The sequence below is a fragment of the Haemaphysalis longicornis genome, unplaced genomic scaffold, assembly GCF_048455015.1.
Source record: "Haemaphysalis longicornis isolate Haplotype H1 unplaced genomic scaffold, Haemaphysalis longicornis Haplotype H1 scaffold_141, whole genome shotgun sequence".
NCBI classification, from domain to species: domain Eukaryota; kingdom Metazoa; phylum Arthropoda; class Arachnida; order Ixodida; family Ixodidae; genus Haemaphysalis; species Haemaphysalis longicornis.
Genome location: NW_027526247.1, coordinates 139,484 through 158,318, shown reverse-complemented (window position 1 = coordinate 158,318; position 18,835 = coordinate 139,484). Strand labels below are relative to the sequence as shown.

Sequence of the window (18,835 nt, the reverse complement as noted above, 5' to 3'; positions counted from 1 at the left end):
GTGAAGTCGCTTTTGAACTGAGCCCAGTTTGTCAAGGAGCTCTCGTGATTCTCGAACGAAGTGCTAGCCGAATCTTTCAAGTAACAGAAAACATGCCGGAACGTTTCTGCTCTCGTCCCACCTGATGATTTTCCGGACCCGCTCCAGTTTCTCCAACCATTCATCTGGGTCTTCTGCGGGAGCTCCTCGGAATGATGGCGGTTCCCGTGGCTGCTGCAGAACGATGGGAGGATTGCCTTGGTTGACCATGGTGCTGGTGGCGACGTCTTTCTTCTTCGCTTTCTCCGGTAGTAGGCCGAACTCAGGTGGTAAATCTTGCTGGCGGGGGCTGGCTCTTGTTGCACTGGCTTGGCGGCTTCCAAAGGTTGAAGTGGGCATGAAGGGTGCGTACCCCGCACCTACACCAGATGTCACGAAGCCAAGGACGACACAGTTGTCTTGAATTAGAAACACGTTTATTGGAGCGACCCGCCGTGGTGGCTCAGTGGCTAAGGCGTTGCGCTGCTGAGCACGAGGTCGCGGGTTCGATTCCCGGCCGCGGCGGCCGCTTTTCTGATGGAGGCGAAAAGCAAAAACGCCCGTGTGTACGACATTTCGGCGCACGTTAAAGATCCCCAGGTGGTCAAAATTAATCCGGAGCCCTCCACTACGGCGCGCCTCATCGCCTGCGTTGCGTCGGCGCGTTAAACCCTACAATCAATCAAATCAATCAATCGTTTATTGGAGCGAAGTTGTGCTCCCCTAACAACACAAAAGAATACAAAGGCGGCGAAGCAGTGGTCAACAAAGTGACTAGCACAGGCGAGTGTCGTCGAATGAATTCCGCGGCGTCTGCTCTGCAGGTTTTTATCTTTCGGCGCAAGTCTTTCTGGAACCGTCGATTCACATCCAGAACTTTGTTGATCACAGAGGATTATTCTGGGCTAGTTAGGGAGAAACAGTCTGCTTATCTGAATGTGATAGCCCGTGCGGCATAAAAGTAAAGAATGTAAGGCGCGCTTCGTTTGGAACGCAGATAACACAGCCGGGCGTGGCCCGGCAGAAAAAACAAACAATAAATAAACAAACCTATACACGGTTCGCGGCAATATATTTAACGTTGGCTTTGTACTTCTCTTGGTTGTTGATTTTGATATATATATATAATTACTCCTTTCGTTGTATAATCCTGTGTTTTGTCTTTTGGTTCAATGCTATACTGCAAGTGTTTAGATTTCATATGCACAATGATATGCATCATTTTACTTCGGTTATAATTTTGCTGTTTGTATTCTATTTTCAACTGCAACCCCCCTAGAAGAATGCCCAATGGGCAATATAGGTACCTGTAATTAATAAATAAATCACAAATTTGTTATGGGAGCACAAGTTCGCTCCAATTAACTTGTTTTTTCTATAAGATAGCTCCGCCGTGTTTGGCTACGTGACAAAATGGCTCAGGTAATTGGTGAAATATAGCTTCACGGGTAGGAATTTGAAGTTCGGCGGTCGGGTCTTGTATTAGCTACCTCTCGAATGAACTTATTGAATTCTCAAAAAGCTTAATTGAGGTAAGGGCCTGAAATCATACACCCCTCCAACCAACGACGACGAATAGGAAACTCTCACATTTCTCGCGACGATTTATTGGCTTGTTGCCTGAAAATGGTTCACCCTTCTCCAAATCAAATCCGCTCTGACAATGTCGAAATTGAGCAATCAGATTGACGCCGGCTTCATAACGCGATGGACCCAGGTTTGATTCGGGCCACGGGAAGTGTTTTTACAGCAAAGGTGTATTACTCTACACTGTAATGGTTTTATTTATTTATTTATTTATTGTTTGCCTGTTTCTTTGTTTGTTTATTAATTTGTCTGTTTTATTATTTATGTTGTGGTTTTTTATGTATTGATGTCGCGGTTTACACCACCTTTGTTTGACAGCCACCTTCGCAGTGCGGAATGGCGACATTTTTTTTTATTTCACTTCACACGCGATCATTCATTGTCTTCATCAAAGAAAGTTGGTTTTCTTGAAGGGTGGTTTTGCGTTACACACGCCATCAGTGAGAACACTAAAGATTTGGTTTAAAAATAGGGAGAGGAGCGAAAATGCGGAAGAATTCATAACACTCTGCAATGCGTATTTGGATATATTTTTTTCTTCATGAAGCAGCAAAAAGGACACCTTCGTATACAGGCCGAAGCAATTCACAAAATTTTTATTTCTGGAATTCCCAATAGGCTGGCAATGAATGTTCAAGTGATAATATGCACATATTATATTTGCTTCGTCATAAAGGGAACCTATTAAAGAACGGGCAGGTTTTTTATTGCAACATTCCACGTCATGTCGATGTCTGCCCCGGTGTGTGTCCATAGATGATTAGAAGGCCGGTCGAGTGCAATATTGCAAGGCAGTCACCATCATCCAGTGTTTTCATACTGGTAGAGATTGTATCGGACATGACTAGCTCTCAACCCTTTGCGGTTTCGTATTTTCTTGTGTTTTGTTTTTTATATCTTTTCTGGGTGCAGCTTCACCTCCTCAGGTTGTTTGCAGTGCTTTGTTGGTTGCTTTCACTGATATGCTCACATGTGTGCAGTGTGTTTTATTTTCAGCCTTGGCATAAACATAAAGTGCAGTCAGCGTAGCGGTAAATTATACCGGTAACCAGAAAAAAAATTGTTTTGTGGAATTTAATTAACACGCAACGCTGCAGTTCGACTGGATTGATAGCCCATTTAGAACACAACGCAGGGATATTCAGTACTAGCTTTATTGAACGCTTTAAGTATTAGTCTGCCCGGTGGTGTTATTCGGCCCCCACAAATCTGCGTAATTTCATCGTTATTTTACATACCCGTCAAACCCATGCAAGAATTTTCCTCACGCCGCTGAATGCCGAGCCTCGCGTTTTAACATTGCTCACTACAACTACAAACACGCGTATAACTATACAGCATGAACGCTAGACCACTAATTCAATTTCCACTCACCAGTTTATCTTCCCCAGCAATACCCAAACAAGGGTGATGACCGAACGGCTAAGACCACGGTATGAAGCTTTCTTCTTCAGCATCTGCCGATCCGTCTTAACCATCAAGCACAGATGTCCTTGACGTTTTATCTCGATAGACGAGTCCCACAGAGGCCAATGTCGGCTCTTCTACTCTTTCATTTGGCAATAAAACGCTTGGCCCAAACTCGTAAGCAACGCACTGCCCTCTGATTCGCGGATTTTGCAGAAACGATTGTGGTATGTATAGAAGCACAGGATTATGACTATGCAAAGAAAGTTGCAAGCCGTAGTCTTGAGCGTTGAACATAAGCTGTCACGATTCCTGTTACAGCTACTCCTAACCAAGAAAAAACTCAGAGTCGATGGGAAACGTGGCAAAAATAAAAAAAAAGCAAAATATTTCCCTTCACGTGTGGAATACGCCACTCGAGTGCCACAATGGCACCATTACACTTCTGGGTGCTCCCGTCAGGAGCCGTAATAGACCGGATAGCGTCTCTTAGGAAGACTTGGCGATCCAGCTTACACCTAGTTTCGTGGTAATCGAAAATTTATGTCGCGGTGCACCAGGCAGACTGCACCATGCTCAGCCGTGCTGTAGACCACGGGCAGTTTACGAAAAGCTTCGCTGTTTATTGATTATCACAGTCGCAAGTAAATGGTATCATCCAAATGAATCGTCACGAGGTCGCGGGTTCGATTCCCGGCCGCGGCGGCCGCTTTTCTGATGGAGGCGAAAAGCAAAAACGCCCGTGTGTACGAGATTTCGGCGCACGACAAAGATCCCCAGGTGGTCAAAATTAATCCGGAGCCCTCCACTGCGGCACGCCTCATCGCCTGCGTTGCGTCGGCGCGTTAAACCCCACAATCAATCAATCAAATGAATCGTCACCTTCTCAATGCGATCAGTGGCCTGAACAGCTTCTCCAACGTCGATACTCTGCATCAAGCAGTTCTCGCTCCTCCACACACTAGCCCCTCCGATGGGACAAACTACCTTCTAATATCATCAGCAGCATTCGCCAGAAGGTAAAAAATACAAAAATGGGACTACCTAAACAGTAACTCTGACAGCACCATGCAATTCGCCTACATCAATCCATCCGTGGGAACGCACCCACATCGGAATTCTACGTCGACGCACGAACCGCCGCGAAACACGTACACGAACACTATGTATCACTCTCGCAATTGTCAAGGCAGGCGGCGACGCTAAAATCCATACCGGCACGGCCCTGAACAAAATGATTGCGGCCTCGACATCTACTGACGTGCCGAAATTGAATGGATCCAGGCGCATGTCTAACACCTATGGCGTCGTGGAAGGTTAGAACGTCTTAGCATCTTGGGTGCCTCGCGGAAATGTGTGACAATTTCGGCCATGTCCCTACGAAGACATTTAGCTTAATTACAGGAGATCATCACAGTTACCAGCCAGAGATTAGAAAGATCGCGTGTTTTTGTCCTTACAAACAGAAAGCTACAATCCGCAGGCCCTGAAAAGCTTTACAAAGCTATCAACGTGCTGTTCAGTTGGAGCGCTTGGGTTGCGAACTTGCGCAGATATGTCGAACTCTTCAAACTCCAGGACTAAGGTATAAACTAATCTATCTACTAACCCCAATTCTATGTGAAGCAAGTCCAGCTTTGGAAAACGGGGGTAGATATAAAAAAGTGCGTGATGCGGAAATCCATGAGCCATCCTGTCACAGTCGGAAAGCGTGTTCTCTCTTTTTCGAACAGATGGAGCTGGAATAAAGGGTTCCTTGGTCTAGTCTCTTTGATTTTGTTTGCGGAGCAAAATGAGCATGGATATTTTGATGAAGCTGGCTGTAAGGCCAAAACTAACAGAAGAAATTTTAAGTAGCGAACGGGCAGCCCCTAAAAAGATCTTCAGTTCATGCATTATTACGAAACCCCCTATCAGCTGCCACCTGATTGTCAGCCAGTAAGTCAGACAAAGTTTACCTTAACGGGAAACATCCTTCCAGATCATCACTAATAGAAAGAGGTCGGCGCAGCTTGTAGTTCTGCATGCGGTCACTTGCTCGAATGGCAACAAACGACAGAGTCGACAACGGAATTCCACGACGGACTTTGCGCGCATCCCCTTCCAGTTTCACGCCAACCTGTTCCTTGCTGAGGCCCGTTGCGCTCTTTCGTTCTATTTTGCACACATCTTCAAAAGCGTTAACAAGCTCCGTAGCAAATGACACTTGTGCTCACCGAAACTTCTCTAGAGCTCGGAAGATTTTTGTGCAGTCATCAAGGTTGCTTCTTAGGCTGTTGGCAAGGCACAGAGAAGAGATGATTAAAATGTACTGAAAAAGTTTGACCCAAAAACTGCCGCTGACATGAAAGTCGTATTGTCGAGTACCCGGCGATCACGGGGACCAAAAAGAGGCACAAGATTTTTGTCTCCTTAAAAAGCCGTCGTCTGTTTAGTTGCACCTGACATACGACTGCACACTGTGAAGTTATCTTGTAAAAGCGTTATTCGATTAGATTCGGGGGAAATTCCCAAGGTGGAGTATGTTTCTGTGAAGGAAGGTTTGACGTCCACTTGAATGCAGCGATACGGCTACAAACAAAATTATAACAGCTTTCTCAGAAATTTCGCAGTTGAAAAATTTGTCCTGTTCCAGGATTCGAACCAAGGATCGCAGCGTAACCGTAGCAGTCGCTCTACCAACTGAGCTAACCAGGAGGCTAGCCATTTGTAGCGCGAGAGCGAATTGATCAACAACTCGAAGCGAAATACAGGTGTTAATCGACAAGATTTAGGGTAAATCCCCAAGGTGGAGTGTGTTTCTGTGAAGGAAGGTTTGACATCCGCCTGATCTAGATTTCCATTGTAGCCGTACGGCTGCATTCAGGTGAATGTCAAATTTTGTTATCAAATCCTGTCAAATCCTGTAATCTGTCCTTTGGTGTCAACAAACTCGCTTGGTGTCAACAAACTCGCCAACTGGGCAGGCATAAATGGATATATACTTAATCCAGAAAAGTGTAGTAGTGTTGTATTTTCAAGGAGGCGCGGAATCCATGCCGATCCTTAAATGAAGCCTAAATGTGTCTCAATCCCACCCAAAAAAGAAAACGAATTTTTAGGCGTGGTACTTGATGAAAAACTGACATTCATTCCCTGTATAAAAACCTGAAGCAGAATTTCCTGAAAACCTTGACTATGCTGAATGTCCTATCGAATTGATCGTACGGAGCGGACAACCAAATACACCTCCGCATTTTTACGAACCTTGTTGGCTCGCGGTTGGACTATGGAAGTGCCGTTTATGGGTACGCCTGTAAAACCGCTCTGAAAAGTTTGGACCCAGTGCTGCACTTGGGGCTCCGTATTCCATCTGCAGCGTTCCGGACGAGTCTCATTGAAAGCCTATACGGAGAGGGTGATAGGTGGAGCTTCGAACACCAGCGTTCTTACACTTCATTGCTGTATGGTATTCACGTGACTTCTATTACAAATAAACCCATTTAGTTTGATCATAAGCAAAAACTCTTCCGATTCCTTGTTCGCAGCACGGCCATCGATACCCGCTCCTTTCTCTACCCGAGTGAGAGCCCTCGCTGAGAAACAAGGGATGTCATTTGAGGAGAGCCTGAAGTCGTCCATTGCCGACCTCATTTCGGCTTGGGAGGGGTTAGCAAATTCGTGTGATATTTCTTTTAAATATATCGACAAACGAAGTGCGCCAAGAGAACTTATAATAAACTTCCTACAGTAACAATACAAATACCCGCACACCGCCTTCTACACGGACGCTCGAAGTCTTCTTCAGCCGTCGCATGTGCTGCACATGGCCCCAACTTTTTCAGTACGAAGACATTACAGAGAAATAGAAGCATTTTTTTAGGCAGAAGGACATCGCATCTTATTAGCAGTACAACACTTTACACAAAACAGTACAGAACACTCCAAGACCTCTACCGACTCACTAAGTGTGGTAACAGCCTTACATGGCTTTAAACCTACAAAAAACATTGTTATCAAGCATCTAATCAAAGCTTTACCTTCTGCTGATCCCTCAAAACTAAAAATATTTGATGCTGCATTCTTGTCACACTGGCAATCTGGGGAACAAAATTGCTGGCCACAGTGCAGATGTGGCTGCTCTCCGCAGTAGCATAGATGTATCGTGTGTTTTGTACCTCGACCTGAAGCCACTGGTACGCACAGCTTTGCGCTAATCTTGGCAGGAATCGTGGGAAACACAAACAGAGAACCAACTCTACACTATAAACTCCACTTAAGCAGATACATGAACGACAAAGAAGACAGACACACTGAACTTGCCTTATCCAGGCTACTGAAAGGCCACACTTTAGTAACACCACAGAACAGGGAGGATTTTAGAGAAGCAAAGGTCTAGCTTTGCCTGTAGTGCCAGAAAAAGCGTAGTGGCGGCGTCGTGAACTACCCAGTACGCCCGCTCCCTGCTCCACGGCCGGACTCGACTCTCCTCCTCCCGCGCGCGAAAGGGGCGTCGAGTCCGGCCGTGGCTGCTCCTGCTGGTTCCTGGCTGGCAAGCTGATCGCATGTTTACTTGCGCCGCGCTAGTGAAGTGATGTTACGCCAGGTGACCAGATGGCCTCGACTGGCACAGACCACAGTGAGCAGCAAGTGAGAACAAATCGTTTATTGACATCCGCAAGTTTACAGAGGCCAGGACATCATTTCATTTCGATCGCTGCAATTGTACGTCGCTTTCATGACAACATTTTTTTTTGCCATAACAACTCGTTCACTTGCGCTAAGATTTCGAACGAAGGGCACAAATGAGGTATTGACGGCGACAACGGTTTCGTTTGCACCGTCTTTCTAGCGGAGTGCATAACACTCACCTTCTGTTGGAAGAATCAAATATTCTGGCCTCGACAGCTGTCTTCCGATGCGGAATTTCCCACATTTGTCACTCAACAAGCACTCAATTCCCGTGTTTTGCCAGTCCTCTCAACAACTGATGGACGCAAAAGCACATAACAGCAATAACTGTCACGAAACCAGTGCTCCGCGCAGATAGAAACGGTGGGCCGTTGCAGCGGTTTCAATTTGAATTGGCGGCTTTGTGGTTGCGAATTCAGAAACGAGGTGGTGCACCAGTCGGCTGTTCGTAAAAAGTTGCGTACATTTTTGCTCAACGGATGTTTGATGTGGAACTTGTTAATAATATTTTTAAATAACACATTGTAAGCGAACTGCGTGGGCTCTTTGAGTCACGGAATTAATGTTTTGTATTCTATACCAAAAGTAACCTTTCGCTTGCGCCGTCTGGTGGACTTGATGGTCGAAAAGTGCCCTGTAGGTTAGTCACGTGGGCGTCGATTTTTACGCCGCCTATAGGGAAACCAGGGAACGTCCAAGCTTGCGAGCCCTGGTAACACATAAGTGTGTGAGACGAAAGAACTAAGTCGGAAACGGCAAACCATGACAATCTCCACCCCACCTTACAGAAAAGAACTTGCAGAGCTTTCGAAGTTAATAAGCTTAACACAGCTGACATACGAAAGTATAATATGGGCAGGATGCACTACGCTGTAAAGAACTGAGGTAGTTTGAAAGGAGTGAAGAGGTGTGTTGGTGTGGAGAAAAATCAGATGCATGTAGTTAATTGAAGACAAGCAAAGCAATGTCATCACAAATAGTGATAAAATAGTCACAGTAGCGTAGGCGTTCTATAGGGATCTAAGTAGCCGGGACATCTAGGATAATGGCGAACGAGAAAGTAGTTCAGAGGAGATAGACATCCCACCAGTAATGACCGAAGAAGAAAGGAAGACTTGGAAAGAAATGAAAGGGGGCAAAATACCTGGTGAGGATCAGATAACAGCAGACCTCCTGAAGGATGGCGGAGATATTGAACTTGAAAAACTGGCAAACGTGTATACGCAATGCCTAATGACCGCAAGTGTACCGGAATGTTGGAAGCACGCGAATATCATCCTAATCCCTAAGAAAGGTGACATGATCGACTTGAAAAATTACAGGCCGATCAGCTTACCGTCAGTCATCTACAAGGTACTTACCAAGGTAATCGCTAACAGAATTTCTCAACCTTAGATTTCAGTCAACTTATGGAACAAGCAGCCTTCCGTAAAGACTATTCAACAAAGTACCATATTCACGCGATCACTGAGGTCATAGAGAAGTGCGCTGAGTATACTGAACCCCTATACAGATAGCCTTCATAGATTATAAGAAAGCATTTCACTCGGTCGAAACCTCAGTAATCCTTCAGGCATTATGGAACCAGAGTGTAGATGAGCATTGTGTAAGAACACTAGATGATATCTACAATGGGTCCACAGCTACCATCATACTCTATAAGGAGAGCAGTAAAATACCCATAAAGAAGCGCGTTAGGCAAGGAGACACAATCTCTCCAATGTTATTCCCAGCAATTTTTAATAAAAGTATTCAGAACATTAGTTCGGGAACACGTCGGAGTAAGGGTTCTTGGCGAATACTTCAATAATATCAGATTTGCTGATGACTTTGCCTTGATACGTAACTCAGGAGACGAATTGCAAAGCATGCTTTCCGCACTGGACAGAGTAGAACCATGGCGTGAAAATTAATATGGAGTAAACCCAAGTAATGATCAATAACTTCGGGACAGCACAGCGGTTTGAGATAGGTGGTGAGGCAGTGCAAGTGATAAGCGAATATATCTACTTAGGCCAAGTTGTGACCCCGGAACCCAACCATGAGCCAGAGATAATTCGAAGGATAAGAATGGGGTAGACTGCATACGGCAGCCATTATCAGATAATGAATGGCAGCCTGCCATTGCCCCTGAAGGAGAAAGTGTATGACAGCTGCATCTTACCAGTACTCACCTACGGCGCAGGAACTTGGGGGCTCACTAAGAGGGTTCAACGTAATTTGCAAACGAATCAGAGGGCAATGAAACGGAAGATGATAGGTGTAACATTAAGGGAGAAGAAAAGAGCGGAGTGGGTCAGGGAACAAACGCGTGATAAGGATATATTAGTGGACATTAAGAAGAGGAATTATACATAGGCAGGACATGTAATGCGAAGGCAAGATAACCGCTGGTCATTAAGGGTAACAGAGTGGATCCCTAGAGAAGGCAAATGTTGCAGGGGGCGGCAGAAAGTTAGATGGGCAGAAAAGATCAAGAAGTTGGTGGGGATAAAATGGTCGCAGTTTGCACAGAACCGGGATAATTTGAGATTATTGGCAGAGGCCTTTGCCCTGCAGTGGGCGTAGACAGGCTGTTGATGATGATGTAACGCATTCACACTTGCGTACTGGGTCTTCAATACCCCTGTGGGGTATGTGTAGAGAGGGCCTATTCATAGTTCACATACGAATCACATGCGAGGCACTCCACAGAACATGACGCAAACACTTTCAAGAAATCTACAGCAGGCAAGTCCCACTCCACCGATCGGATTTCCTAGGCGATGAACCAATGCTTTCTGTCAAATGTGTGTTTAAGTATTTATCAGAAGTTAAATTTATGAATCTCATAACGTATCATGCATAATCGCAACCTGGCCCCCTACACCAGCCATCTCCGTTGTCTTCATTTTTGTTGTTACTTCTGTTGCTATTCAATTCTAGTATTCACTCCTAATCTATTGTAGCTAACCATCTGTTTTTGGCGCTCGTTGCCCGAGTTGAACTTGCGCCATCAAAATACAACCATCATAATTCATTTTAGAGGAGCTGTTCATCTGCTGTGGTACAGTGCACAGTAGCAACTACGGCGTCCATGTCAAAACCGCAGCGCCAGGGTCACCTCAAAACATCCGCATTGATGTACCGTGCCACAATGGCCCAATTAAATAGAGATCGGCTACATGGCGGGAGAGAACATTCTTTGGTTGCAACATAGGGAACAGTTTTTTAAGCGCTCGGTTCTTAGAACATCACGAGCTCCCACGACACAAGGAAGTGAATACAATCTTTGCTTGAAAACGCACCAACGGTGAACACATATCTGCAATTTTTTGTGATGGCTCTCAGAAATTCGAACCGGCTGCAAGAGAGGCACGTGTGGTGTACGAAAAAAAGGCGTTGTTGAAGTTTGTAACCTTCTGCTTAATGAGGAATAAAGAAAAGGAAGGACTACTGAAACACAAAGTAGCCTTTTCGGCCACCTAATGGAAGTTTCTAGAGTAAAGAGCGTCTTGACGTTTAAATAAAATTGTGCTCTCAGATTACCTTGAAATGACGGTTGGGTCATGGGCATCGGGGTATCCCAGGTTGCACAACCGGGCTGACTGTGTTTGGGTTAGTTTTGGCAGAGGGGACCCAGGAGTAAAGCCTCAATACCTCTCAGAAAAGCTACAAGATATACCTCTCAAAAATCACTATTAAAGCCAAACGTTTCGCCTCTACTCCCCAAGAGTTCTGTCTCGACCGTTGGTGTCAACAGAAGACTCCCGCGAAGAAATAAAATAAGTTACTGGCACCGCCAGGAATCGAACCTGGACCGAATAGAGAAACGGAGGGAGAGCCCATTGTCTTACCGATTGAGCTACGAGCCGACACGGAGACAGGATGATAATAATAACTTTATTTTGCCCTACACTGGGGTGTAAGGAGAAACGGAAAGTGAGAGCTTTCCTGATTTCCTCCCCATCCAAAGGCGGCCTGCAGCCTTTGGGCGCGAGCGAGGAAGACAGATGGCGCACTCACGGAGCATATCTTGGGATTTGTACCTCTTGCGTTCTCGCTGAATGGCATATCATACCGCACTGCGACCATTGGCACCGCTGTGCGCTCCACCCGCGACACGTGTAGCGGCCGCATGTGCGCATCACGCATGCGCTAAGAGTTATAAAAATAAATGGAAGCTAACACTAAATGATGACATATCACTTCTTCGTCTCTGCCGCCGATCTGCTCACCTCAATCGGCGGCGGCTGAAACAGAGGCTAAGTGAGATTGTCTAACACCGGAGTTGAGGTTCCTTTTCTTTTACAAAAAAACGTTTCTGCGTATTTGCTTCACCAATACAACTCAACCGACCACCGTTCGTGAATAAAAAAATATCTCCTTGAAGTAATAAAGAATGTGGTTAGGTGCCTGTAACGTTTCTCTGGATACAGTTTTGTAAAGCCACATGTGCTAATTCAAGTGACGTGGCAAGAGTAGTCGTTTTGGTGGCTGTTTACAGCTTCGCTGTCCAACCACCTCCAAAGGGTGAAATTATTGCTTCGTTTCTTCTGCTGCTTTCAAAATTTTCGCGGCTAACACCTTGTTGCCAGCTTGAAAGAGTAGAAAATGTTTTTTCTAGCCGCCACTAATACAGCAAAATGCGTTTCACCCATGACGGGGTCGTTTGTTACAGATGTTCTGGTTGGCTGAAGAAATAAAGAAATTTGTGTCACTATCTCAGCTAAACAGAACAAACTTGTTTCTCTTAGGGAAGGGGTCCTCCTCTCCCTTCCATGTACCGCGCGACGATTCGCAACATTATTACAGATTTTTCACTCTTTCGGTATATAAAACCTATGCCTTATATAGGGTAAAGTAGGGGTTTGCAACCATTAGAGGGGGAAGGCCGATTTGCATCAAGCTGACCTGGCGGGGCCCTAAACGGCGAATCAGAAAAAAAGTAATGGCTTTTCAGGCATAGAAGAAAAAATCGGAGGACTTGCAATACTACAAAAACCTCGAAGAAAAATCACGTTTATTCGCTGCCCACATGTCACAAGGGTGCAATTTACAAACAGCTTACTGGCGGAAAAACTTGCGATCTTTTTTTGGTTGTCGTTTGAAATTTGATCGTCGTTTTTGGGCCTGTGCAAAGGAAGGAAACGGAGACATTATCCGACTAAGTGTGGAAAGGTGTGATAACGACGGGAACCAAACTTTTTAACCGGGAAGCTGTTTGGCACATCATAAAAATTTGCTGTCCGAGCACTCGTCTTTACGTCTCTCGTGGTGACCGCCTGGCGTCCCCGACGCGCGTTTGTCAAGTCAAGCATACCACCTTAGGGAGATTGGCCAGGATTGGTAAAAACGAAATCCAGCATTCGCCGCAATCGCGGCAACACTTGATCGGAATGAGAAAGACTGAATGGTTGGCTGTACTCGTGGCAACACTATCTCGGAAAGAGAATGACACGTTATAAGGTGCGCCAATCCAAGGTTATATTGTCGCGAAGACAAGGACGATGCAGTTGTCTTGAACGAGAAACACGTTTATTGGAGCGAACTTGTGCTCCCCTAACAACTCAAAAGAATACAGAGGAGGCGAAGCAGCGGTCAACAAAGTGACTTGCACGGCGAGTGTCGTCGAATCGAATGCTCCCGCGTCCGCACTGCAGGCTTTTTATCTTTCGGCGCGCGTGGTTCTCGAAACGTCGATTCACATCAAGAACATAGTAGATCCAAGAAGATTATTCTGGGCTGTTCACGTTAGATCGGAATGCTCTCCCTATCACGACAGATAACACATGCGGCACAGAAAGAAAGAATGGAACACGCGCTTCCCTTGGCGCAGAGATAACACAGACCGGCGCAGCCGGGCGGTAAAAGCAAAACACAAATAAACAAACCCAATGTATGGTTCGCGGCAATATCCAATAATTATCACCTAAAAAATGAAGGAAGCTCATATATAGATTCAAGGTCGTTGCGCCAGCGAAGAACCAGAAAATCGCCTGCAATCGTGGGCTCAAGCTGTCCTGATGGTCGTGAAGGTTGAGTGCAGCTTCGTTACCTAAAGTCTTTCGCTTTAGTTTGAGCTTCCTTCATTTTTTTGTTCATGAATTACTAAATTTGATGTCAAAACTTCCATGGCGGTGTTCAAATATGACTTGATAGGGGAAGAGGTAGTTTTGACGTCGTGCCATGGGCCGCTGCAGTAATGCCCAGCGAGCCTAATGCGCCCGCATGCTATAGCTTAGCAACGCCTGCCGTAAAGTAGTCACGACGTTGGCAATAATGCATTGCAATCGTTGTTCCCCTTTGTGCTCCTAAATTGTGCCTACACCATAGGTCCTTTTATAAAGTGTGAAAACCACAGCGACGTTTACCTTTCTTAGTGTTTCTTCAGGTTTTAAAGTGGACCGTTCTCTTGGGCAAAACAACGTCAAATATTTAAAATAAACCATTTAGAAAAACATCATAATGACTCACGTTATTTGTAGTGAAATCAGTCTTTGTGTGGTCAGGGCACATGAGGTAAATAAACTTTTGTTTTTATTACTGCGTAGTGTTGCGAAAGCTTTCTTGATAACTGAAAACAAATTCGGTTTCCTTGCAGTGTGAAAAAGCATTTGTATGCGACGTTGTCCGGAGGTCCCCCAGGTGATCCCATGATGGATGTAAGCGAAAAACCAGGTAAAAGAACGATTTCATTTTTTCGTAAAATTTCTGATGACTCGCTCAAGACAACTTGTATATTTGTGATTTAAAAAAGGAGCCTTGCAAATTGTGTTTACCTTGGCAAATTATTCCCAAAGAATGCAAGTGTTCTATAGAAATCGCAGATGATAATCAAAGCTGTAATTATAGGTACAGAACGTTTCACTAAACCAATTATAAGACTTCCCACAGGACAAGATTTTAAACCAGCAGAATAACACAGATTAAAAGTCTGAATCTGTGCTGGATATTTTATCGCTTTGTTTTCTTTCCACTGTTATATAAATGAGAAAATTTCAACTACCGCTCTCCCTAAAAAGAGCAACGAGAAAAAGCAAAGCTTTGGTGTTGAGTTTTTCATTTGGTCGTTGAGTTTGATTGTTTGCTTTTTTCGGATTTAGCGCTAGTTAGGCGGGATAGAAGTGGGTAGAGGCACTAAAGCTGCGCGTTTTTCTCTAGTTTTCTTAATATAGAGGGGTAGTTTATTTGTTTGAAATTAGGTAAGAGAACGAAGACTCGTTGCTGAAGTCTGGCAGTCTTGACTTTCACTTTGGCGTTGATGGCTTTGCACACGTTGGACGCGGATTTGTCGACTTCGTTCACATAGGCGACGGCGTACGTGGTGCACGCGTAGTAGCCCAGGATCCCTTGGAATTCCTCGTTCGGGTCTTCCGCCGATACCTTCCACCGATGCATGGATGTACATGTAACCAAATAAAGCAGTGTATTAGCAATCTCCTCCCACAAAGAAGTTTGTTAAAGCCATGAGTATTAGCTAAGAAGTCGTAAACCAAAAACCGCGCATTATCGTCGCGCCGCGTTTCCTCCTTTCAAATTTTTCTCCGCTGTTGACGGCACGCGAGCCTTCCCTCCCATGATGCTGCGCTCCTCAGCGGTGACGTACTTCTGCCATTGCGCTGCTCAGACTGCTGTCTGCTACGGGCAAGCTTTGTCGCACCATGAATCCCGCACTCCGCTCAAGGCTGGAAAAGCGAACGAAAAATTTGGCCGCTTGTGTGCGGCGGCCTGGCCTTGCCCTTTCGCGGTGTACGTTGCTGCAGTTGCGATCGGCGGCACGTTACTTTTTATCGGCGGCGAACTCGCAGCCGCACGGGGAGGATCATGCGCTGCACACTGTTTATCCGTCTCTTTGATGCACCGCGCACAGTTTATCCGAAACGCGCCGTATCAGATGTGGCCGCTGGTGCCGGGTCTTATTTTGCGGTGGTGGTAATTCCTGCCGGCGGCATGCGAAAAAGAGATTTTTAACCGATACAAAACCCGTGCACAAAACCTTCAATCACGTGACCAGTTCAGCTTGGGGCGACGCGTGGTGGAGAGCGGCAACGTTGGCAAAACATGCTCCGCCGCTGCTCTGAGCTTTCTAGCGCTGGAGCGAGCGCCATTTCTTTTACAATCTCAAACATCGGTTGCCTTGGCAACAAGGCACGAACCACTCTAGAAGTCAGTTACGGTTCCGTCATCCCGGTTAAGCTCGGGGTCCCACCTCGCGACATGTGGGCACTGCAGGCGTACCACTCACTCGCATTGGGAAGTGCAAGATGCGTTTGGCATTACAGGAGGCGATGGTGTGTGTGTTGTGGACGCCTTTGTTTCGGGATGAAAGCGACGTTGGGCTTCTGCGGGTGCATAGGGCTTCCCATGGTCTGGATTATCATTCTCGAGCGACGTACGACTCAACCTCGCATGGGGTATGTGCAGTGTGCGTGTCTAAAAGCCACCTCGGCTTGTGCGCCAGTGTTAACTGACTTGCTGTTCGTCTCCGCAAACCGCGCGCGAAGTGAGTGCCGAATTTACGACGGACAGGAGAAGGCAACAGATCGTCTGTCAATCGCGGTTCAGACTTGCAACGCATGTTGTGACGTTGTGTTCGTTCGAAACGCATCTCTGGATTGTTTTGAAGTTGAATAAAATGTGTTATTCAAACCCGGGAATTCGCTCAGGGCGTTCTCTGCGATTGCTCGAAAGAAGTTCCTCGGGGCTTCAACGCTTTCTTTATGGAACGTACTCAGGTAAGAGAATATCCAAGCCGTGTTACGGCCGTGTTGCATTCAATACAAACGGTTAAGAGTTTGTCTACAGTTGTTTCTTCTCGAGCACTCGGGCACTACGCTGGCAGCTCAGCCGGCGAGCCGGTGCTGAGCAGACAACTCATCTTTGCCGAAAGTGCGTGAAAAAGTCGCCCAATAGCAGGATGTCTAGCTCATGACGAACATCTGGGAATTGATGACGTCGACATGTGAAGACGGCGGCGTGGAAACACAAGAAGGGAAGGGTGAGAAAAAAGTCACCAACTTTGCAACAAAAGTGTGAGCTTTCCGCTGCGCGTAAAAGCGTAATACTTGGCACAGATGACGTTGACGACCCAATCTAACGATTGCGAGTTAATTTAGTCTGCTCAAAACGCCGTTCACGGCCCCTTTAAGGATTGAACGGGTTCACCCACTTCTGCGCCATGGTGCGGGCGAACATCAGTTTCGGCGGAGTACACATGGTTTACGCACTGCAGTGGTGACGACGACAACGAAGAGCCTGCCGGTATGGTTGCGTATCGGTTCCTGCTTCAACGACTTCTAAACCCTGTTCGCTACCATCCACCTTTTTCTCATTGATTCCGCGTTGATAACGGAGCGCTCCGCTTCATTTTGATACCCAGTGTCCCCAGTTTCTTCGAACTACGGGGCGTTTTGCAGCCCCACCACCGCCACTGCCACATTAGGCCTCGGAGCAATCATGTCGGCGCCGCCGGCACTGCTGCGGCCCCCTGTGTTGGACTTGCAGACGGCTTCGCTTCTACCTCCTGCGTCGGCAACGCCTGTCATTACTACGCTGCCCCCCCTGACCACCGCTACGCCGCCACCGGCCATCGATGTGACTGCCCCTCCAACGGTGCCCCGCAGTTCTACACCACCCAGCAGTTCATCTACCATCAATGGAACAGTGCCCCATAGTGACCAAACTGCTGCATGTGAGGACGTATATGCAAGACGACGTGCTACACCCGCCGAGTGTTCCCAGCTCAGTTGATGCACCCTTGAACTACCGAGAAACACACTCTCAACTCAGAACTCTCAATGACCGTGCTTCGTGGACTCGGCCAACCTCTTCCACCAGCAGAAGCGTGAACAAAACTGATCGGGTGAGTAGGTCACTCCCTCTGCTCGTGCTCAGAGCGCTGGCTAAAATCAGCGTCAATAAGATTCCCAAACATACCCTGCCCATGTAATTGGCACAACTGCACCAAACCCTTACCTTGCCGAACTAGCTTCCAACGGGTACGACACACTCGACAACTGCCTTTACATCTCAGTGTACGACGATTCCCACACGCAACGTCTCTTATCAGCCACTCAGCTACATTTCCTCCAGAGCGGATCCTCAGTCACCATTCCAATTGAAATCAAGCTGTCCCCGTATCGGCCCAATAGGTCCAGAGGTGTTATTGAAGTTGAGCCCAATGAAAGAAATATAAGAAATTCTGAAATGGATCCGCTGCGAACAAGCCATAATCATAACATGCCACCGCCTTGGTCACTCCAATAGAGCAGTCTTAAAGTTCGACTCTCCCAATCTCCCAAAAGTGGTAAAATACTATATGGCTTCATCAAAGTGGCGCCATACAAGCCGCGTCGAATGGTATGTTACAACTGCCATAACATCGTGCTTATGTCTCGACATTGTCCTACTCCAACCGTTTGTCGCAACTGTGGGAAAATGCATCCCGACACAACATACTGTGGACCCACCATCTACTGCGCCGTTTGCGATGAGTTGGGCCACATTGCACTGAACGTTACCTTCCCTGGAAGAGTTCCCACGCCATCCAACAAGCCCCCTGCCAAGGAACACGCCAATGGCATCTCTTGGGCGGATCTTGTTCAGCAAAAAGATATTTCATTCCCTCGTCTTCTTACTACGCTAGCCATTACAAACGAGCCCAAAAGTAATTCTCAATCGAAAAACTCTGACAGCAATATGGCACATATTCTTGCTCAACTGAAAGCCCTTCGTGCGGAAAATCAGCAACTCAAGGCCGAAATCATGGAACCTAAACAAGCTCAACTACCCAGACAGCCACCCTCCTCTCAACCACCCCCTGTCAACCGCCCTCCTCCCAGCCGTCCACATCCACGACCCCTTCATCCACAAGGCGCACTCGAAGCCCTAGTACTAAACGCACTCCTACCTCCAAATTCAAACTCGACCCCCAACTTACTCAAGTACTACAAACTATACGTACTGACATACATCAAGAACGATTCGCTCGACAGGAAGATTGCAAAAACGCATTCCTATATCGACACGCAGGTGAATCAACTACGAACACTTCTACAAAAAGTAATTACACGCCTTTCACCCATTGCCCCAACCAAAGAGCCCCCAAGAAAGATCCCACCCCCACGTGCGCAGATTGTTTCATGACTGCCCCAGTAACGGCACTACAGTT

The 18,835-nt window shown here is 46.5% G+C and overlaps 1 long non-coding RNA gene across 1 annotated transcript in view; it reads left to right on the top strand.

Annotated features, from left to right (window-relative positions):
• LOC144165661 (uncharacterized) overlaps positions 1 to 18,835 on the top strand; it is a 170,798-nt gene that overhangs the window by 86,273 nt on the left and 65,690 nt on the right. Inside the window, exon 3 of the long non-coding RNA XR_013321472.1 lies at positions 14,267 to 14,343. This is a non-coding gene — a long non-coding RNA (uncharacterized LOC144165661). The remainder of the gene's footprint in view (positions 1 to 14,266; positions 14,344 to 18,835) is intronic.